The following is a 24,215-nucleotide window of genomic DNA, read 5'->3' on the forward strand; positions in this document are numbered from 1 at the left end:
TAATTGGTGTTGCCAGGCCGTAAGAAAAAGGTTCACCATCACTGATCTATCTATCTATCTGTCTGTCTGTCTGTCTGTCTGTCTGTCTGTCTGTCTGTCTGTCTGTCTTCCTGCCTGCCTGCCTGCCTGCCTGCCTGCCTGCCTGCCTGCCTGCCTGCCTGCCTACCTACCTACCTACCTACCTACCTACCTACCTACCTATTTATCTCTATCATCTTTGTCTTCTGTCCTATCTTATTGTTGTTTCTGATCTTGACAGTCTGCCTCTTCTATTGGGTGTGTGTGTGAAGGTGGAAACAAGCAGGGTCAGTGAAGTACATCGTTTGATATGAAAATAACACTGATTGCTGTCTGCCTAGAGGGGCTAATATGGCACCTCTAAGGATGGGTGAATGCTATCTCACATACAAGCCAAGAAAAAGATGAAGAGAATGTGTCAAGTCCTTGGAGTTATGACCGGCTCCAGATCTGTTCTGATTGGCTGCGACGCGCCTGTTGGCAGGTGTGGGAATTGCAGCACCCGGATTGGCTGCCCGCCTGACAGCAGTCATATAAATAGCTGTCAGGCGTTCCCTGTCATTTGTTGTTGTTACCTGTGTTTGCCTAGTTAATAAACATTCTACTGCATCAACTAGCGTCTGTCTTACCTCAGCTTGCAAGAATTAAGCAGAATGTGATGGGGACATGGCAGAATTAAGATGTTGAGGAAAGACTTTAGAACAATATGCACCACTACTTCCAACCAAACAATTGCTATTGTTATGAAATGCCAAGCCTTGAACAATTCTCTCTGCTCTTTCCTGCTGGAGTTGTTCATTGCAAACCTTTGGACTTTTGTTCCTAGACAGCATTGCTACAAAAGCAGCAGCATGGCCTCAGTTGCATTGCTTAAGCTGGTCTACCATGGACCCAGTTTCCACTCCTGTTCCCTTGGCCTGGCAACAAAAATTAGACAGATTACAGCAGGCAAGATAAAGAGCTGTTGTCCTGATTATCACTGAAACTCCTGCTGCTTCCTTTTTTATGGAGGGTGAGGAGATTTGCGACTTGGTACCAAACTGAAGGGATGAGTATGGTATTTCTTACTAGTTGGCTGACTGATTGGTTGTCAGTTCTGTGCAAGCACTGTAGATTTGCAAAGGACTAGGCCTGCTTCAGTGTTATCCCGGTATTAGAAATACTTGAGACAGTCCAATAAAGTTGGTTTTCCTTCATTTTTCACTGTGTAATCAGATAGACTGGACAATGGGAAGACTGTCTGAAAATGTCTCTAGTTTCTTTGTTGTATGTTATTAAAAATGATTTTTTAAATTTGTGTTTGAATTTTCTGTCATACATAAAATATCAGTTCTTTATTTTCAGGAAAGCATGGAAATTCAAATTAGTTAAAATACATAGTAGAGAGTACATATTTCACATTCATAAAATACCTCTTCTATCTCTATATGTGTACGTGCATACATGCATGCACAATTGCCATGTGTACATTCAGAGTTTTAAGCCTGACTATGCATACTTGTAAGTTCTATTCACAACAGCCTTGATGGGTCTTTGTCCCCACTCTAGTGCATCCTAAATATGCTGGACTATAAATCCAGACATCCCAAGGCCAACAGTGATATGTTCTTTAAAAGCAACCAATCAGTTAAAGCCATAAAAGAAGTTGCCCTTCTTTTTCTCAGAATATAAAACATGAAAGATCGAGGGGGCTTAAATATGAACTTCCAAAGTTCCCTACCATTTGAAATGACCCTTCTGGATTTTCATGCTTCTTTACCTGATGACTTTAACAGAGTTATCTAGGAGGACAAAGAAACAGAGGATTTCCGGTTCCTTCATGACGTCGATTGTAAAGACTGCAATTGCAATATTCCTGCTTGGATGGTCCCACTGCGTCCTCCTTGTTAAAAGTTAATAATTATTCTGTAAGGTGTTCCTCAGAGTCTAATTGTTGGATTTTCATTTACAAATCTCCCTTGAAAAATGAGTTATTTTTTCACTCCATTCTTTGAGGAAAGGAAAACAACGATTTTTAAAGCTTATGGTGTACATTTCACTGGTTGCTCTCAAGATACCAGAATAGTTTTTTCGATTTCTATTTCTAATTTTCCGGTCCTGACAGTTTGCTTTGCTGGAGCCATCAAACTTTTCCTGCTCTATGATGGCAGGAGTATTCTGGCATGTACAGTCTTCTGGGAAGTTGGGATTTCCTTTCCTGAAAGTGGAGTTCTTGTCTTTCCTATTGTCCAAGGATGTCTGGGTAACTAATTATCGCTATGCTGAACATTATGATAGAACTATACCAAATGGACATCAAGTGAAGAAATAAATGGATGTTCACACTAAGAGCTTTGTCAACCTTGTTTCCATGTTACTGTATTCTCAGAACAAAACTGGAGCTAGACGTTTCAAGAATTAGATTTTCTGTCTTAATGCAGAAAGGTTAACTCAGCTAAGATATTAAATTGTTTTTCTCTTTACAAAAGAGATAAATGAAAAAAATATACATTCTTGATAGATCTAATAGTATAATAGCTAATAATAGATATACAAAATTCTAACCAATTTGCCCCTAAGATGTTACTTGAAACTCCAGAGTTTATGTTGGGTCCCTTGAGTCTAAAAAGTAACTTAAAATTAAAGAAAAATATTATGTGTACATGAGACATTTTGGAGAGTCAGAAGTCATCATTTCTCTGTCATTAAGGCTTGTTGTTTTAGAGGATTGTGTGAAGGACATTCATTGTATGAGGGTTCCATCATTGCAGTGTATCCTCATCTGTTTCTGTTTTTTACTATGATTAGCAGGAAGAAACATTTCAACAAATTCAGAATACTTAATAAATAGAGAAAGCATAGATAAGTGACACTGATACATAACTGCAAAGAATATTAAAATGAACAGGTAACAAACATTCAAGAAACAAGACTTTCTTATTGACTAATTAAGAGAATAATTATAATATAGTAAATATTAATATAGTAAAGCAACACAATAAATGTTAACATAGTAACAAATAACATTGAGAAAGGCCAAACAGAGGAGCTTCAGATTATAATATAGGAAACAGACTAAGCAGGCATTATATCAATTCATTGGACTACTGTTATCATTCTATCATCTTATCCTGTCTTCAGGGGCTTTGGTAAGGAAAGTCATTTAATGATTGTATATCTTATGATATACCAGTAGATAGATAGATAGATAGATAGATAGATAGATAGATAGATAGATAGATAGATAGATAGATATAGAGATGGATGGATAGATGTAGATGTAGATGCAGATAGATGATAGATAGATAGATAGATAGATAGATAGATAGATAGATAGATAGATAGATAGATACATACATACATACATACATACATACATACATACATGTATGCAATGGCCTATCTCTTAAAATACAGCTAATAATATGCATACACAATGCTCTCCATTCAAACCAGAGCAGTCTTCAGAGATTGGATCAGGACATGGATAGCATCACCACAAGGAGGTCATCATGATGGCATCTGTTTTATGATGCAATGATTATGCAAGCAGCATGATTATATATTGATGTATGTTACAAGTATATACGTTGTGTGGTTTGCAGACAGCCAGGTCTATTGCTTTCCTTCTTCCTCAATTGGAAAGAGAGGAAAGAGAATTCTTTCCCCATGAGTAAGGCTGCTCTACTAGTTCCCCTTTTATGGGAACGTGGCTCGAAGTGAATCTGAAAGAGCATATTCTCTGAAAGGTCTCTTAGGAAGAACATTTTAACCAAATGAAATAATATGTGAGTTCTAAACAACAATGAGGTAAGAAAGACTGGAAGGAGTAGGAGGCAAATCCATTGTCTTCATCAACAATTCAAATGGCATGCTAAATTTTCTCTCCTATTGCTTGTAGCAAAATCAGAGGAAATACAGTATATTTCACTGCAAATTCTCCAAAGCAAGGCAGCTGAACATGTCCTACATTTGTGGATTCAGAAATTCTTTTCCTGAGAAATTCAAACGTTAGAAATAAAAAACACTAATGGATCATTTAAAGCTAGAGCTATTATATTATGTGCCCTCAAAAAGATTAATGAGCTATTATTATTTTTCTTGATGTTTGGATGCTCTTTGACAAAAAAAAATAATCACAAGCAAATGTGTTGAATAGAATAGAATAGAATAATAGAATTGGAAGGGACCTTGGAGGTCTTCTAGTCCAACCCCCTGCTTTGGCAGGAAACCTATACCACTTCAGACAAATGGTTATCTAATCTCTTCTTAAAAACTTTCAGTGTTGAAGCATTCACAACTTCTGGAGGCAAGTCGTTCCACTGGTTAATTGTTCTCATTGTCAGGAAATTTCTCCTTAGTTCTAGGTTGCTTCTCTCCTTGATTAGTTTCCACCCATTGCTTCTTGTCCTGCCCTCCAGTGCTTTGGAGAATAGTTTGACTCCCTCTTCTTTGTGGCAACCCCCAAATTTGGACAAATTCAATAGAGAAAATAAAATCTGAGACAAAAATCAAATTTTTATCAATGAAATCCTGAAATCTTCTCTAGCTTTTGGTCTCCACACCTTTGAGAAGCCTTTCCAAATGAGGCAAGCTTTTTCTTAAAAAAAAAAAATTAAGTACGTTTGTGGTTTTATGATTATTAAAATGAGGTTTTATCCTACTGATTATATTGAGGTGTTATCACACCGATCATGAGCAGTTTGGATGTATGTGAAAGGCAAGATATACATGAACGGCTGTTTGACTTTGTAGTATTATGGCCTGGAGGTTGTTTGTGTATGAAAAGTGAGTTTATCTGACTGTATGCTGATGTGACATGATCCTGGCATCCAGCTTCAAACACTGTGACCTGCGTCTTTCTCAGTCGCTTGCAGGAATGAGATCGTCCTTGTACAATGCATCTCTTAAAATGTTCAGCCTTTTCCTTCCTTGCGCTGATCAGCAAGAGAGTCGTAGGTGGTTTTTAAGCTGCCAGGTCAGCTGAAGGGCTTCGGCAGAACTAGAAGTATTTCAAACATGCTGCAGGAAGGGAAGCTCGGGTTTCCATGGCTTTGGAATGCTGCTACAAGCCAGCCAGGGTTGGCTTTTGTACTGCTCACTTCCTGAAGGGCCGATGCACACTTCCTGCTTCGGTTCCTGTCTCCCCTCCTTTGCTCCCCCAATACCATGTAGCCAAGCCGGCAGTTTTACTGGAAATACTGAGTGTTCTCTGAACTTTTTACCGCTGGAGCCAACATTTCCATTTGGCTCTGGCTCAAGCGCCTAACCTTCTCTTGAAGAAACACATTTGAGACACATTTCTTTACAGAAACTAAAATATATGCATATAAACATACAGGCACTATACTGTGCATGAAGAGATAAAGACAGAGAGAAAAAGAGAGAGGGCAATGCAATATATAGCAGAACGAAAACAAATGTTTCGGAACCTATTTCTTCTATCTTCTACTTTCAATTACAGGGCAAGTTGTTAAGGGAAAGTTATTTTCCCTGTCTGTTCAGGTAGAGGATCTAGCTGCACATATCATGGTTTATTCAATAAACCATCATTACCTGGGTTCACATATAACCAGAAGCTATAGTTCACAAGTCACAAAGGCTAAGCTCATGTCACACTCTAAGCCAAAACCAAACAAATAATATTTTTGAACATGGTATAACAGGCCTCATTCACACATTGCACTAGGTCAAAGACAGCCTAGCCATTAACAGAATTGCAGTGATCTGGAATAGGATGACATGAAAGGGACAAAGCAGATCCCTTCTTCCAGTGATCCAGGTTGGATCTTTAAAGGTTTTCCAGCTGCCAAAGTCCCTCTCATTTCTTTAAATTTCTTCTTCTTCCTGCCAGTTGGCTTTGCAGTTTGGTTCCCACTAACTTGCTTGCTCCCAAATGGGGCCAGGTGGAGATACTTTGATTAAAATGTAAAATTCTGGGCAAATGAAGAGAGACTTCCATGGGACCCATCCAAAACAAATAGACAGTTGTTGGTCAACCATCCTCATAAAATGTCCAGTCTTGGAACAGCAGTAAATCTCATGCCCCAATCATATTGCCCCATGATGTTCCCCTGTGCTAAGCTGGCCTGTATTGCCCTGTTGCCTGGACTAGGCAAAATCCCCTGATTATTTCATGCACAGCTTTTCCCTCCTTTTTTCTTTCCCTTTGAACTGATTCAACTATTTTTTTAATCTTTGAAATGATTCATTGTTTGACTTATTAGACACTAGTGACAACAAAGGGACAGAAGCAGAGGTGGTATTCAGCCGGTTCTGACCGGTTCTGGCAAACCGATAGCGGAAATTTTGAGTAGTTTGGAGAACCAGCAAATACCACCTCTGATTGGCCCCAACCCTGATCTATTTGCTGTCTCCCTAGTCCCAGCTGATCAGAGTCTCAGCTGATCAGCTGGGTCTTCTTCTGCTGCCCTGTACAGGAGAATGGAGCTGGAAAGCAGGTTAGTGGGGTGGGGAGGGAATTCGGGATTTTACAGTATTCTTCCCTGGAATGGGAAGGAAATGGAGCTTTTGCAGTATTCTTCCCTCAGGAGTGGGGAAGGAATGGGGATTTTGCAGTATTGTTCCCCTGCCATGCCCACCAAGCCATGCCCACAGAACCGATAGTAAAAAAAATTGAATCCCACCACTGGACAGAAGGTTGTATCTATTGGCTGCCAATGGGTGATCTGCACAGCCACTAGGTAGTCTTGCTTGGAGAACTAGAGTTTGGGAAATGGTAAGGTGACCAGACGTCCCGTGTTTGGCGGGACAGTCATGATTTTTCAAAATTTGTCCCGTGTTCAAAATTTCCAGTGTGTTCAAAAAGTCCCGATTTTCCAAAAGAAAGAAAAGACGCCGAATCATCAATTTTAAAAAGGACGCCGCTAAAAAAAAGTTTTTATTTCTCTGAAGTGTCGTTCCCGATGTGGCCTTTAGAGGGCAGTGGTTTCCCTCCCTCCGCTCAGCTTGCTTGCAGCGCCCAACGAGGGGCGAGGCTCCCTCCCCTCCTGTGCGTGCACGCACCAATGCGTGAGGTTTTTGCGACAGCCATCCAGCGGCCTCGGGCGAGGGGAACTTTCCAGTGGCGGTAGCGCGGTGAGGAGGAGGCTCAGTCCCAGGCCAAGCGGCTCAGCCATCAGAAGGTTTTTTTTTTTGCCCGCTTCTCTCAGGTGCCGCTCTCCCTGCAGCCATGCCATGCAAGCCGCTGTCAGCAACCTGGTCCGGGTGAGCTGAGGGGAGGCAGGTGGGGATCCGGTTGGGAGAGGCTGGCGATGGGAGTGGCTTTTGAAAGGGTTGGGGGGTGTGGGGGGAAGGTAATCGGGGGAAGGCTGCTTTGCAACCGCCAGTGAAGTCCCATCTAAACTTCTTGGTTTGCCCTCCCCGGCCCGGAGCAGACCGTTCTCGGGAAAGCCGGGTTCTTCCTCCCTCCCTACCTTCTTTTCCCTTCCTCCCTTTCACCTCCCTCCCCTCTTTCCTTCCCTCCCTTCTCTTCTTCCTTTCTTCCTTCCTTTGCCTCCCTCCCCTTTCCATCCTGTAAACTGTTCAGAGAGGGCTGTAAAAGCACCATTTACAGCCCTCTTTTTTTTTTTAAAATAGCTCAGGTGTTCCGCTTTACCCATCTTAAAATCTGGTCACTTTAGGAAATGGGGTAAGGTGTGGGGATAGAAGGGGAAACTTGAAACTAGCCTAAGAAAATTACATGATATGAGGAAGTGAGAAGCTGGGGCTCCTGCAAATAGAAGCACTATGAGGAAATACCTTGCCTGTCTGATTACAGAAGTACAGGAGACAAAGTCATTTCCATTACACTTCTTGTGGAAGTGGACAGACTAAGACGATGTTGAGACTTGCAATTTCTAGAAATCGGCAGAACCAATTTGAGCTCATACTTGCAGCTGGAAATTGCATCATTTCAAGCTTCCCCAGTCATGTGCAATGCTACGTCCTACATTCCTTATATACTTCCTTTTGACATGGGATAACGGGGAAAACACTTCCCGAGTGCCTAAAGTTGCCAATCTTCAGCATGTTTTCTAGAAATCACTAGTGGCACCATGGAAGCCATGGGGATTAGTTCAGTTTTGTTCTAGTTGGGAGGTTATGCTCAGATGGAAGCCTTTTGTAGAGTATTATCGCAATCTTTTCCAGAGTTCCAAATGGGTTGGACTGTATCTTCCTGCCAATTGGGTGAATGGGTGGGCTAGTTAAGGATGAGTGGAGCGTCCCTGCCTATCTGATCTGGTATGAAAGGCAGATGCTTTCAGGGAGAGGCGGTCCCATAAATAACCTAGTCTTGTTACATTTAGAGCTTTCAAGGTGATAAACAGCATCATGAATTGTACCTGAAAGAAAACTAGGAGCTAGTATAACTCACACAACAGGAGTATATCATGGGTGAACTTAGAGGCACCCAACACCGCACACACTACTGCATTCAGGACTAGTTGTAGCAAGGACATGAGGGCTGCTTGGTACTATCTGAGCTTGTTTGGTTCCTTGCAGATGTTTCATTACCCAAACTAGGTAATGACATCAGTACTAGTGGCTAGCACCGTACTTCTGTACTCTCCATGCTTCTTTCACCAGTCACTCATTTTTATATTCAGTCCTTGTTTATTCAGGACATTTTTTTTCTTTCCCTCTTCTTGTTGTACTTCACATATGGAACTAACCATTCATACGGCATCCAATTTACTCTTATGATTCTCATTGCATAGTTAACTTTCACTTCCATATAATAAATTGACCGGAAGCATATTCTTATAAATAGCCATTTCCACTTCTCTTGGCAAACATTAGTTTCTCACAGTAGACCAAATGTTCCTCACAACTGAACTACCCACAATGTTTTAACCTACTTGATCTTTGATATATTAATTTCAGGTCCATATTCTTGTGCCTGATACCTAGTCACTTCTATTTTTTTGAGTTCTCGGCCAAAAACATGATTTACCTGCATACAAAAATGCACCATTTTAACTTCTCCATTTAAGATGGTTTAAAGAGCCATGCCTTTATTTATAAATATAGCCATAAATGCATTAAACAACAAATGTTTATCATATATTTTGTCTTACTGCTTCAATAACAAATTTATCTTACTGATGATGATGAACCCTTTTTAAAGGGTTTTTCCACTTCTTATCATGTTTGTCTTATTTCCACTACACATTACTGTCATCATATTTGCCAATCAACCTTTGTTCAGATGTGGTATTCAGCCGGCTATCTCCAGTTTGGGCAAACTGGTAGTGGCGACTGTGGGAGGCTCTGCTCACCTGCCCCGACGTAATGCGTGAGCACTGTGCATGCACAGAAAGTGGTGTGCATGCACAGACCGGGCATGTACAAGCTCACATTTGAGAACCAGTAGGGAAGGTAAGTTAATCCAACTGCTGCTTTGATTCCATTTTTGTATAAAGGTTTATGTAATTTAAGTCTATTAATTGAATCATAGGCTTTTTCTAAGTCAATAAACCTAGAATAAACTCACTTTCATGCTTTTTTCAATCACTTGAATGGCAACATCCTGTCTACACATTCATTGACCAATTTGAAGCTGCACTTTACTTAAAAATGTTCTTCATTGTTGAATGTCTATGGAGATTCTCCATCATCCAGGTCATGGTGTCCCCAAAGGTGCTTTTTTTCAAGAGGCAACTGGATTTTCTGGGTTTTCTTTGAAGATGTTTTGCTTCTCATCCAAGAGGTTTCTTCATTTCTGAGCTGAAAGTCCAGCTGCCTCTTGAAAAAAGTTCTTCATTGTCACTTCCCATATCCTTTTTTGAATTCTTACCAATTCCTTCCCAGACATTCTTAACAAATTAGCCTCCTGTACTTTTTGCACTTACTCTTGCTGTGTTTCCTTTTAGGTGAAGGAATAATAATGGCTTTCTTCCAATCATCAGCTACTGATGCAATCTTCACACATATATTTAACAAACTCTTCATAAACTCTATCCACTTTCATATTTTAACCCTCCTTAACCCACCTGCAACCTCAATATTTTGCAGTGTTCTTACAACAGGATGAATTCCTCCTCATCATTTTTGTCTTGAGCAAGTGAACAGGGAAATCAAAAAAGAGTTGTTATTGTAGAAGAAGAAGAAGAAGAAGAAGAAGAAGAAGAAGAAGAAGAAGAAGAAGAAGAAGAAGAAGAAGAAGAAGAAGAAAAAGAGAAAAGAAAACCCAAGGAGTCTGAGGCTGAGTACTCCTGCTAACTGGTTGCTGACTGTTGCTGAGAGTATCTTAAGTGCTGATGATTGGCCTTTGTGTCTGACTGGTGTCCTGTTCTTGCTGACTTAGTTGAAAACGTCAAGAAACATGTGCAGATTGAGTTTCCAGGGAGCATATTCAATGAACAAGTGAACAGGAAGAGCTAATAGGAATTTGACAAGAGGAATGGAGAAGAATCAGAAGAATTGCACAGTGGATTTCAGAAGAATGGGTTTTGCAACTTCAAAATAAAGTTTGTGGAATCCAATAGCTACAAACCCTAGAGAAGAAAAGAGGCCAGTAATGATGGGGTAAGCCTATGAAAAAGAATACTGAAGGTGCAATCACAAACAATTCCTACAAGAGGGAGAGATTGAAAGAGGTTGAAATGAATGCACACTAAAATAGAGAAGAAAAAAAGAAACATTTAGTGAAAGGAAGGGACCATAGTCAAGGAAGAATAATTTCCAGGAAATATATGAACTGTTTCAAGTCAGAATAAGCTAAGGCTTGCAACAAAAGGGACTTTATTCTGATCTTAATGATGCCACTGGGGGAAGCATGAGTTAGTGACAAACAGATTGTCTTGAAGTAACTACTCCTGCTTCTAATCAAGCTTGTATCTCAGGAGATACTATAGACCTAATGCATCTCAGTAAGGTCTTCAACAAAGCCACTGGTGATATTCTCTTCAATAAAATGATCCAACATGGCTAAATGATCAAATCCAAAGAGTAGTTGATTATGGCTCTATTTCTCTTTAAAAGTTGTTGTTGTTGTTGTTGTTGTTATTATTATTATTATTATAAATAACCAACAGAGTTCTCCTTAGCTGCTTAACATGTTGATCAATCACTTGGATGGGGAACTGAGAGAACAGCTTCAGCAATGAGCTGAAATAACTGAGATGGAATTTAACAGGGAGAAAGCCTGTTATAAATTATCTTGGAGTACCTTAACAGAAACATAGCACTGTCAACTTCAGTAGAGGATCCAGTGCATCCTCTACTGAGCTGTAGTGATGAACTAGAAGATTTCTATAGTGTCTTCCAATTCTATGATTCTATGGTTTATAGCACTATTCCAGTTTCATTGTCTGGCATATCACTATCATCCCATTAAAAAACTAAAATACTCCTCCCAAAATCTTCTGATTTCAGTTTCATCCCAAATTATTTCATCACTTTTATTCTTAAACTTTGTCTCTTTGTTTGTGGCTATTTGTTTAGCCTTTGCATCAGTCCACAATATTCTTTTTTCATTTCCTTCAAAACCAGCCAGCATTTTCTTTTTTCATTTGTTTCTCATCCATGGTTACTTTCACTTCATCTTTTCATCAAACATCTTTTTTTACATTCATATTAATGTAACTGCACAAATTTCTTTGGTATTTGGTAACATTTTTCTTTACACTCTACTCCAAACAGGGTCCATTCAATCTTGCATTACATCTACTTTCTATTCATCCTGTTGGGACATTAATTTATCTTTTAATACATTTCAAAAGGAACTGGTACTTATCCCTTCCTGCACTCATTCTACTTTCAACTTATTTATTTATTTCAAAAAAGACTTACTTTTTCATATATACAGTATTTTTCCCCAAGAAGCCTTTCCCCAAGAAGCCTTTCATAGCATGCAACAGTCACCAATTGACTCATGAATTCTTATTTTCATATTTGCACACAACAATCTGTATGTCCCTAATTCATAAATTCTGACATACTGTACCTTTTAGCGCCTTTATTCATAATCAAACTTACACTTTCACTTCCATGAACATATTCACTAAAAAATCAAATCATTTTATTTCAAATCTATTACATCCTTTCTCTTGCTTTTATTTATTTATTTTGGGTTCATCAATGCCATCTGCAGCATTGTCACTAACAATAAGGATGATATTGGTCAGCCTTGGCAAATTTTGGGCACACTGTGAGAGCTAATCAAATGATCACTTACATATTGTTGCTTCCATCTTGTGAACTAGAAGGTATCAAAATACTCAGAATGGCAAATTGGGATGTGGAATAAGAAGGGTCTAAACCTCAAGGCAGATTTCAACATTGTACTCTCTCTCCACTCCAACTGCAAATTATGATTTGGTTGGTAAATAACTTAAGGACCATTTCCTCTCTTATAAACCTGTTCAGTAATTAGGATCTGTGGAAGAAGGCTTTCTAAAAATATTTCCCTGGTCAGAGACCTATTTATTTGTCACATAGGAAAAGATCTCCCCCATCACATTTAGAAAAGTAATGATCTCTTTTGCCACATTAGTAACCATTTTAATTTATGATGTAATTTTTTATTCTGATGTTTAGTTTGCATTAGTTGATTCAGTTAAATAAAAAAGTTGTATATGAATAGAATAAATGAATAAAATTAAGCATGCCAAACGGGATTAAACAGAGGGTCTATCTAATCCAGAATCCTGTTTAAAGGGTGACATGTTAGATGCCCATGGGAAGCTCTGTTTAGACTCTCTCTACTTTAGGATATGAAGCATCCATTTAGCTGCCATGGTTAGTAGCTAATCATCATCATCCCATCCATATCAATTTAGGATTTTACTATGCATGGCCACTAGCTTAGAATACTTCTTCAAAGGATGTCTAAACTAGTGGCTAGTTGTTATGGCACTGTATCAAATTACATTCTGCAGACAATATTTCAGGGGGTTAATTTTATCAATTTTCAGCTACCGTTGATGATTTCATTGGCTTGAAGGCTTCAGGGACAGATTTATGATGAACTCAACATAAGAAAGTATTCAGTGAGGCATTTTTAAAACTTGTCTAACTAAAGTTTACTTCCTTAGGTCAGTCATCTAGAAATTTAAATCTTCCAGTTGTACAGTCCTCACTTAACAATGGTAATTGGGACCAGCAATTTGATTGCTAAGCAACATGGTTGTAAAGCACAAAGTCATGTAACCATACTGACAAGATATCAGTTTTTAGGTGTGATATCTTGGGATCATCATTGACCACCTCCTGCCAGCTCCCCCATTAACTTTGCTTATCAGAAGCCAGCAGTGAAGCCAGCAATGAAGGATATTGTGACTGCCATGATGGCAAACTGATTGCCAAGTGCCCGAGCCATGTGCCTGGGCCAAGTATCATGATCATGTCACTGCAGAGATGCTGGAATGACTGCAACTATGAGAACCAGTCATAAGTTTCCTCATCTAGTCTTATACCATGGTGGTGCAGTGGTTAGAATGCAGTACTGAAGGATAGTTCTACTGACTGCAATTTGGCAGATCGAATCTCATCAGGCTCAAGGTTGACTCAGCCTTCCATCCTGAGGTGGGTAAAATGAAGACCCAGATTGTTGGGGGCAATAGGCTGACTCTGTAAACAGCTTAGAGAGGACTGTAAAAGCACCGTGGAGCGGTGCATAAGTGTAAGTGCTATTGCTACAGTATTGTTATTATTGTAGCTTTGATCAGTCACCAATTAAATGAGGACTACCTGCACAACTCCTACCAGCACATGAGTTGAAAGCCAAAATTTACTGCTATGCTCTGATTTATTCAGCCAAAGTTTACTGAACAAATCAAAGGATTTATACTAGATGCTAAATCACAAATAAAAATGATAGTTCTCTAAAATACATACGGTAAGTTAAAATGCTAATTGTCCTGTCTTGTTAATTATGCCATGGAAATGCATTTCTTGCAAACTGTTTTTTAAAGGATATATGCTCATAACATTGCTTTGATTTCACCCTGAGCCCACCAGGGAAGCAGCTAAATTCTGTATTTAGCTGTATTGATGTTAAAATTGCATTTCCTTTGATCTTCTATCGCAGTTCTTGCTGCCTGAATTGATGATGCTGGTGATGACACAGTCAAGAGCTGGGATGTGCCAAACTCCAACAGGCTGTTTTATGTATATAGGCTGCTGCAAATATAACCCACCTCCGTCACTACCCTCCTGCTTTCCATGGCAATTTGGGCTGCTGGAGAAAGTGGAGATCTGTCTCCCATGTGTATATTTGCCTCTTGAAATGTCTGTTGGGGCCTTATGCAGATCCTTTATATACATGGGCTTAGAGTTCTTCCGGAAATGGGCTTAGAGTTCTTCAGGAAATCCCTCTATATAAACATGTGCTTAGTGAAGGACTGGCTAGACTGATACTTAAAATAAAAGATATAATGGCCTCTTTAGGCAGCAGTAGTCCTGTGTGACACAGAAGGAGGATGTTACCTGGGAAAGACAGCTGGGTTTCTGCCAGCCATGTGATTCTCATATGACTGTGTTATGGTTCTTCTGCTGTTTTTACTGATGGTGGTTTTCACGTGATAGCATTTTCTACTGTTTTTATTATTTGGAGAGGGTAGAACCAGGAATGGCTTCCTCCCATTTCAGTTCATGTCCAAAGCCAAGAGTGGATGGGGAGGGGGAAGGTGGGACCGGTTGAAGGAAGGAAAGGTGTCATAAAGTGTTGGGCTTCATTTTGTGCTCCCCCTCTGCATGTGTGTAAAATACAGTTGTGCTTAACAACAGATACCTTAAAAAGATATCAGCTACATTAATGACATTTTTCCTCTTCTCAAATAGAAAATAACTGTTAAGAAAGCAGGGAATTCTCTGAAACTAAAATTTGCCTTTGCTCCAGAATAATTGTTGTGCTCATCTATATTCTGTTTAGCTGACCGACAGATCAATCCAATAACATTGATAGGATTAACTCTAAGAATGAAATGGGTGGTACCTAAATTTGTCAAATAAAATTAATTAACTGATTAATTAATTAATTGATGCATTGTCCTTTAATGGGTCTGCCAATCTTATAATCACAGCCAATGAGAGATCCTAGGAAGCTCCCTTATATTGAATCAGACCATTGATCCACCTATCTCTATGTTGTTTACCTTGGTAGGTGGTTGATCTCCAAGATCTCAGGCAGAGATCTGGGTCCCCAAGGGAGATGGCAGAGATGGCACTTGAAAAGCTGATGAGCTACCATCAAGATAATGCTATGTTCTATTCAATAGGATGATGTAGAGTGCCAAGGACCTCCTGTTAGACCTTCATTCTAGCCTCACTTTTCATTCTCAAACAAAGATAGATTCTATGTGAGTAGCTGTGCATGTCTCTTCCCCAAATGATAATGGCAAGAGGTTCTATGCTTTATTACGCACCAAATGTTTGTCTCCCAAAGTATTCTTCAGGGCCTCAACAAAAATTACGCAGCCAAGGAACACAAGCACCATTCTGTTTAAACCTCTTCCTTAACAGCCTGATGTCTATCATTCCCGCGTCATATATCTTCTTTCCCACTTAAAATAATTTTACATGGCCATTTAAAAATAAGACAGCCAACATTTGAATAGAGGAATAAAAAAGAATAAGGAAGTAACGAAAATGATCAAAGGCAAAAAGAAAGGGGGGGAAAAGAAGAAAAAGATTGGCAAATGATCCATGTAAACGGGAACTGCTATAGGCTGTTCATGAAAGATCCCACTGAAGCATCCTGCAGGGCACTCATTTGAGAGGGAAGCCTTTGGAAGACACAACTCTGGTATTGTTTATATGTATCATTTGTGAGCTCACAGCTGGACACATGACTACAGTTGGAGTGATGGATGGATGGAGCTCAAAGTGACTTGCCCTGTCTCTCTCTCTCCACTCTCACAGTGGTTTCCGTAAGTTAATGAAAATTGCACAACACAGCTGCCAACTGCCATGCCGGATATATTTTGCAACCAACGCTGCCATACAATATCAGCAGGATGATGTACCCAGATATTTTGGAGGAAATCATGAGGAAGTCCAGGAGAAAACTTTTAAAACATGAACATGTTTTTGAAGCCAGTGTACTAGAGATCTGAGAAGAAGTAGTTGGGTGTTCTGGTGGAGGGCCATCATAGAAGTACATAATCACATTTCACTGCTAATCAGTTTTACAGGTGAGGAAGAAATGAGTTCCAGTAAAATTGGAAGAGAGCAGTAGGATTCTTTGTGAGAAATACAGCAAGCTGGTGAAACAGTCAGGGATGGCTTGATTTTCTACTCATTTCTATGACTTTCCAAAGAGACGCCTAGAAACTCTTCATTATTGGAGAAGAGATGAGTTAGTCTAGGGCAGTGGTGGGTTTCAAAAATTGTTCGAACCTACTCTATGGGTGTGGCCTCCTTTGTGGGAGTGGCTGGCCACCCATGTGACCGGACGGGAGTGGCTTGCCGCCCATGTGACTGGATATGAAGATGCCGACGACACTTGTCAGAACCACCTTAAATTACCTCACACACAGCACTGGCATGCATAAGAATATGATGTAAACTTGTTTTTTAAAAGGCATCTTTGATTTGCATTAAAACAACTTCAACGCACGCAATGTTCTGATTGCACCACAAACACAGCAGTCATCCTTACCTTTCACAGAGGCACTGAGTTTTATAAATATGAGCATGATAGTGTAGAATAATCATATCCAAGGACCAGTGGTGGGTTTCAAAAAAATTTGGAACCTCTTCTGTAGGTGTGGCCTGCTTTCCGGGTCCACTGGTGGAACCTCTTTTAACCGGTTCAGTAGATTTGACGAACCGGTTCTACCGAATAGGTGCGAACTGGTAGGAACTCACCTCTGGTCTAGGGGTGTCCAAAAAATCAGGAATCTGGTAGCAGAAATATATAACAGTCAGAAAAGGTGCTAGCAGATTCCTTGCTAAAGATTCTGCATTGCACCCTAGCCAAGCGACCTAAGACCATTTAGAAATCAAGCTTGATACTTCTTTAAAATCCAAGTGTAATGATGCTAAAGCGTAATTTTTCAGAAGTAAGAAATGACCTCCTTTTCTGACATGGCCTGATCCTTTGCCCAGCAGGCAACCCAGAGATTTTATCAGGAAGTGGATGCAGAGGTCAAAATAAGTCAAGATGGAAGAAGAAATAAGTTAAAAATATCATAATTTGTTAAAGTATATGCTGATGGCCACGAAGACAAATTAAACTCAACATTAGAAAAGAGACGCTTGTCCACACTGTCAGAATAGGAACACAGCCTTGGGATATATGTTGCAAAGGCAAAATTAACAATACAAATCCAGAACCAAAGTCAGACTATATTTAAGCAAGAGTGATGGATCCCCTTTATTTCATATGTCACCCAACAAAGCAAACAGTGTAGAATATGATTTTTAAGGGGAAATTATTATTTTTTTTTAAAAGCAACTAGAAATAATTTCAATGTTCATAAATATGTTGATACAATAATCAGTTGGGAAGAATGGGAGGGAATTCAAAGCTACATAGCTTCTTAATATGGTTTGTATTGATTTTTCTCTTTTTTGTTTTTACTTTTTTTTTTTAACAATGATAAATAATGGTCACATCAATATGAATATGGTGTCTAGAGTTTTATAGACATTTCTAATTATTTCTGAAGATGACATAATGAGTATAATTCACTAGCTATTTAGTTAATTAATTTTCATTTTTATCCTAATTGCAAACTTGGTTCATTTATTTACATTTTTGTTCTTTACTCACTATGTGCTTCATATGCTGTTTATTCGTTTTATATAATTCTGTTTTTTTAATGATTTAGTGAACAAACTGTTACAAAAGTCAAAGTGGTGGCTGTGGCTGTATGAAGTCCATTCTCTCTCTCCCTCTGTGTGTGTGTGTGTGTGTGTGTGTGTGTGTGTGTGTGTGTGTGTAAGAAAGAGAGGGGGGAGGGAGGGAAGGAAGGAAGGAAGGAGGGAAAAGAAGTGGTGGGACCTTGACTGCACAGGTGTTATTTCACATTTCCTTTTCTATTCCCCATGTGGACATTCTTTGTAGGGACTATGATTCCATTTTCCCCACCCTCTTCTACCAGCAGCTGCAGGTAATAATCCTGAAGCAATTATAAACTCTGAGTGTTACTGAGTAACAACGCTGTTTATTGCATGTCTCTACCATATAAGCTAAAGGGTTTTCTAATTTTTAAGAGAAGCAGGTAACCCCAAGCATGCTTTAGGACAAAAGTTAAGTTTTTGAATTTATTTTTTCACTGGATACATTTTTATGTGCTTGACTTTGATTTTACAAATTTTGCATTATAAAGAGAGCTGAATAGAATAGAATAGAATAGAATAGAATAGAGTAGAGTAGAGTAGAGTAGAGTAGAATAGAATAGAATAGAGTAGAGTAGGAAGGGATGGGATACTTTATTAGCAAATGTGATTAGGTGCACAAAGAATTTGTTTCTGGTGCACAAGGTCTCAGTGTACATGCAAAACAACAAAGTATTAATAATCATAATAGCAAACAATAATAATCATAATAATGATACCAATAGAGAAGGTAGTGGAGCAGTTGAGAAGGATGAAGAAGATGATAAAGAAGGTGTGAAAGATAAAGAGGTTTCCTGTGAAGATGCAATTATCCAAAAAGGTCCTGTAAAAAGTAGGTACATTAAAATGGAAGCACACTTTGGGTTTGCCTCTAAAGAAAGGCTTCCAGTAGGAAGAAATATTTCCTTTAAGAGCATCTAGAAACATTGGTTTGCCCACGATTATCCTGGAAACAGAAATGGTATTGTGCTCACAAATGGATGGGCTCCGGATTCTCCAACAAAATACATAATCTCGGTCCCTCAAAGAAGTTTGTTGTTTGTCCATGCATGTTGACTTTAGAGTAATTGTCTTATTATTTTATTCCCAAGAAATTGTGATGCATTATATTTTTAGTTTAACTTGGATACACTTCACCTGCTAGCAACCCAAATAGTTGCATTATACCCTGCAATGACTGCAGATCAGTGCTGTGGCATCACATCCTCATTTTTAACCCCTCCAGGAATTAATGGTGCCACCAAAATATGTATTTGGATCTTTTAAATGTATTTGGATCTTGTTGTCAGCTCTTCTATGCACTCAGCATTTTTAGGGTGGTGCCTTGCCCTGACTTTTGGACTACCTCAGAAACCAATGGTTCTATCCAGCTATTCAGGCTCTCCTGAGGTAAAATGGGTCACCAGCTCTCCTGTCCAGGGTCACTCACAGATTTGAGTTTTCCATTGTTTTTTCCAATTCAGTTGGAATCTCTTATGTGAACAAGGGGGAGAGAAATTCAATTTGTAAGAGGCAGCATGATGATAGTATGAGCATGTTATTAATTTCCTGAACTTTCGGGAACACCACTCCATTTGGCAATGAAAGAATAACCTGTATCCTCCTAACAACCATTACTATGCAATCCTCTCAGATTTATATGGAAAGAACAGACTCTCTCCCTCCCTCCCTCCCTCCCTCCCTCCGTGTGTATGTGTGTGTGTTCTAAATCCTTCTAGTACATGAACACCTCACAGACCCCTAAATTGCTCAGAGTGTCACTGAAATAATCTGGTGTGTGTGCCATGTGCCATCTAATTCAGACACAGTTAAGTAAGGGTTGCATTTCTTATTGTGCCAATCCAGAGCTTTTTGGAATCCAATTGATGGAGGGGAAATATAAGCTTCCCAATTAAATTAACTCTAGCTAAATAAACATGGTTCTTTCTCAGGACTGACTTCTTGCCTTCCATAACTGAGGAGCAGTCAAAAGAAACCTGATTTTCCATGTTTTTGTTTAGGAAAATGAGATGGACATCTCAGCTATCTGTGGGACAAAGTTGCCCCACTGTTTTTGGAGTGACATTTATCATGATGTCTTCTTCGTCTTGTTTTCAGAGGCAACTTAAATTTGTCTTCATCTAGTCCTGTTTCTTCTTTCCCCGAAATCTCCCCCAAAACCCTAAGAAAAAACATAAAAAGAAATAGAAAGAAGCTTCCAATTTCCTTTGCAGCGAATATAATTACAAGGTTATCTCTTACTCTATAGTTACAAAACAAGCTCATTTTCTTCTATTATCCATTTCCCCCATCCCAATCATCGAAACCACAACTCACAAGTGCACTTTTTTCTGTTTCATGCAAAAAGTCTATAAGAGGTTTCCAGTCAGCCACAGATGTGGATATTGTCTTTAATCAAGGAAGTCAATTTAGCCATCTCTGCAAATTCTACCATGTTCACCAACCATTCCTCTGTTGTGGGTAGTACTGAGTCTGTCCACTTTTCATGTAATAATTTTATTGCAATTGTCATATATAAAAACAAAGTTACCTACATGTCTTTTTTTCTAGCTGTTTGCCTAATAGACCCCCATAGAGAAGCCTCTGGTTTCAATTATATATTAGCCTTTAAAATCTTTAAAATCAGTGTACAGAAAACCTTCAGCTTTGGACCACAATAGAGGCCAGAATAAACACTGTTGATAAACAGTGTGGTCATTAAGTGAGGCATCACATAACTGCACCTGATTTTATGATCTTTTATGCCCTGGTTATTACACAAGACATCACATGACTGCTACTTGCAACTTTCCCCATTGGCTTTGCTTTTCAGAAGACAGCTGAGAATGTTGCAATTAGTGATAGCATGACCTTATTAGCGAGCCGCAAGCATCATAAAGGTATGATGTGCTTTTTTTCAAGAGGCAACTGGACTTTCTGTGTTTTCTTTGAAGACATTTCATTTCTCATCCAAGAAGCTTCTTCAGCTTTCTGACTGGAAACAGAGCTGAAGAAGCTTCTTAGATGAGAAGCAAAACGTCTTCAAACAAAAATCAGAAAGTCCAGTTGCCTCTTGAAAAAAAGCATCTTTGGGACACCCATGACCTGGATGACTGAGAATCTCCATAGACAGAAAGGTATGATGGTTGCCAAGCAACCAGATCCCAAGTATATAAGTATGGGGATGATGTGAAGGCTGTAAGTCACTTTTTTCAGTGCTCTTGTAATTTCAAACATTCACTAAACAAATTATTGTCAAGTGAGACCTACTTTATGTATTTGCAATTCCAATTTTGCGGGGATTTTTTACACAGCCACCAGACATGATAAAATGTTCCTTCATATTATTCATATTTCTAACATAAATTTAAGGTACCTTTCTACATTGTTTAATTATAAATCTAAGGCAACCATATACACTGTAAATTTAAGATACTTTTATGCATTGTAGACAAATACCAACAGCACATCATTTTATAAACATTCTCTTTAAGCCTAGAATACAATACAATTTGCAATCCTTCAACCTCATTTTCCCATTGATCCATTTTGTATATTTTGACAAATGGTTAAAACAATTCTACCCATGTTTGATATCAATATTATACAAATAATACAAACCCCATCCATGTATGAAAAGATAGAAATGCAAAAATAGAAGCAGTTAGAAGCTGTTACATGTTTGAAGCAGTTAAGTCATTAAGAGAGATTGTGGGGTCAGTGGCTTAACAGTTGTCAAAGGTGAATGTATATGAATCGCCATGAATAACAAATCTTTAATTGCTGATTAGAAAACAAAGATAATTTTCCTCTGTGCCTTCCAGGAATGAACATTAATCAAAAGGTACCTCCATGTGAGGAAGGGCTGTGTGCTGATTCAGTATTACTCCCAGCTCTGTGCACAACTTAGGTTCATTTTGAAATTTGTGATTTTCTTTTTCCTGGCCTTGGCTGCTTTTTCTTGGAAACTGGATCAATGCTAATACAATGCTTTGGCACTGCTGAGCTTGTGTCATTGGCAGAGATTCTTACAACACCCTGTGTCTTGGATCCTAGCTAGAAGGGAACCACAGCTCTTCTCACACCAACCTTTAGCCTGTAGGTCCTGGGGCCTGCTTTGTTTAGAGTGATTCTCCCAGTCACCATAGCATCATGCATCAGGATAGTCAGAGCTTCCAAAGTTCTTAGCTGCTAAAAGCCATTCATCATTTCACTCTCATAGCCTTGCAAGAGGTCTAAAATGCAGGAGAAAAGGTGACTTTCCACATGGAAAACTTTCCTTCATAGCAACTTTTCAGATTATTTTTGCAGATGATCGAAGACTGACAGTATCAACTAATGACGCTTTCCTATTGGTCACTGAAGGGAGCAAGGATGGCCTCATGTGTTTGCTGCCTATTCTCAGAATCTCAGGCCAGCAGCGGAATAGATGGACACAAAGAGTCTGCCATGCTTTGGAGGGAGGAAGGGAAGGGAAACAGTGGAAGTGGCCAAAGTTAAGCCCTTTTAGGTTATATTAATTTAATTTGGATAGTTAAGCTTTTGACTTACTGTAGTTTTCCCTTCTGAATCCCACGAGGCCTTAAATGTATAACTCTCATTGAATAATCTCCTAAAAGGTTTACAGTTACACAATATAATCCAATTAACCAAATCATATTAAAAATGCTTTTATCATCATACTTTTATTGCCTTGTGCTTAAATATTAAGCTTCGGTATCCTAATTTCAGTCTATTATGAGTCCTATGATTCATTTTCCTTAGTTTAAAATTGGCAGAAAATGAAAAGGGGACACCTTTTCTCCAATACCTGTATTCTCCTTCCACCTGTCTTAACTGACTCCTGTGGAAATATAAATCTCAGATCTGTTGTTGCCAAAAATAAAAAACATTTATGGAAGAAAATCTGCCCCGTGTATGGGCTGATATTATTGGGCCTTCCCTTCCTGCTGATTCATAGTGTTCTCCATCTCTCCTGGAGTGAGGATTCAGTGGTCCTTTTGTGAATCTCATTTTTGATTTTCTGATGAATGAGTTATTTGGATGAGCAGAGTGTGATATACAATATAAGATGAACAAAGTTCGTTGAAAGCAAAAAATGGAAGAGGAGAGTTTGGCTTTAAGTTCTGCCTCTCCTAAAACCTCGATGGCATTTGGAAATGTTGCGCTTCTGTTGGGTTGGCGTTAGAAAGGTTTCTAGTAAATAGTAAAATTGTACCTAAGCAAATTACAGGTAATCCTCGAGTTACGACAACTGAGACCAAAATTTCCATTGCTAAGCAAGAATCTTGTTAAGCGAGTTTGCCCCATTTTACCACCTTTCTTTAGTGATGGGATTCAATTTTTTTACTATTGGATCTGTGGGTGTGGCTTGGTGGGTGTGGTGTGGCTTTGTGGGCGTGGCTTTGTGGGCGTGGCAGGGGAAGGATACTGCAAAATCGCCATTCCCTCCCAATCAGCTGGGACTCAGAAGGCAGAGAATAGATGGGGGCAGGGGCCAGTCAGAGGTGGTATTTACTGCCGGGCGTGGAATACGAGACGCCTAGTGGGCCACTTTTGGTAAGCAGAACTGGCGCTGCGGGATGAACCGAACGCCGGGTTAAGGTGCCCGATGCCGACGCTCATCAGACCCTAGAGAAGGTGTTGGTTGATATGGACAACAGGACGGTGGCCATGGAAGTCAGAATCTGCTAAGGAGTGGATTCGCCAAACTACTCAAAATTTCTGCTACCGGTTCTCCAGAACTGGTCAGAACCTGCTGAATACCACCTCTGCCTTTCTTGCCCCAGTTGTTAAGTGAGTCACCGCAATTGTTCAGCTACCAAGATTATTAAGTCAATCTGGTTTCCCAATTGACTTTGCTCAACAGAAGGTCAGAAAAGATGATCATGTGACCCTGGGGCACTGCATGGCAGTTGCCAAGTGTCTGAATTTTGAGCACACGATCACGGAGCTGCTGCAAGGGTTATAAGTATGAAAAATGATCATAAGCCACTTTTTTCAGTGTAGTAACTTCGAACTATCCCTAAACAAATGGTTGTAGGTCAAGGACTCCTTGTGTTATAACCATGTTTGCAAAGAGCTGCGGTTTACATGCAGTCCTTTTAAACTTCTGCTTCTCTTTCTTCCAGTTTCCCATCCATGTACTCGATGTAGATGATGCCACATTTGTCATTTATTTTTTTTGTTGAGCTGGGGAGGGGGGAATGGTGAGGGAGGGGACAATGCAACTCTAAACCAGAGTCTTGGATTGTAAAGCGTTTTTTTTCCTCCCCTTTTCTCTTCTGTCTCTCTTTTAAAAATACCTACAGCTGAACTAATTTGATGAAAGGGAAAAATAAAATGCAAGCCAGACTAAACACCCAAAGTTCCTACCTACAACCAGCACTAAGGCTCTTGCAGGCCAAAGTCAACACATGTCAATTTTTAACATGACAGGACTTTTAAAA

The sequence above is a fragment of the Thamnophis elegans genome, chromosome 2, assembly GCF_009769535.1.
Source record: "Thamnophis elegans isolate rThaEle1 chromosome 2, rThaEle1.pri, whole genome shotgun sequence".
Classification (NCBI taxonomy): domain Eukaryota; kingdom Metazoa; phylum Chordata; class Lepidosauria; order Squamata; family Colubridae; genus Thamnophis; species Thamnophis elegans.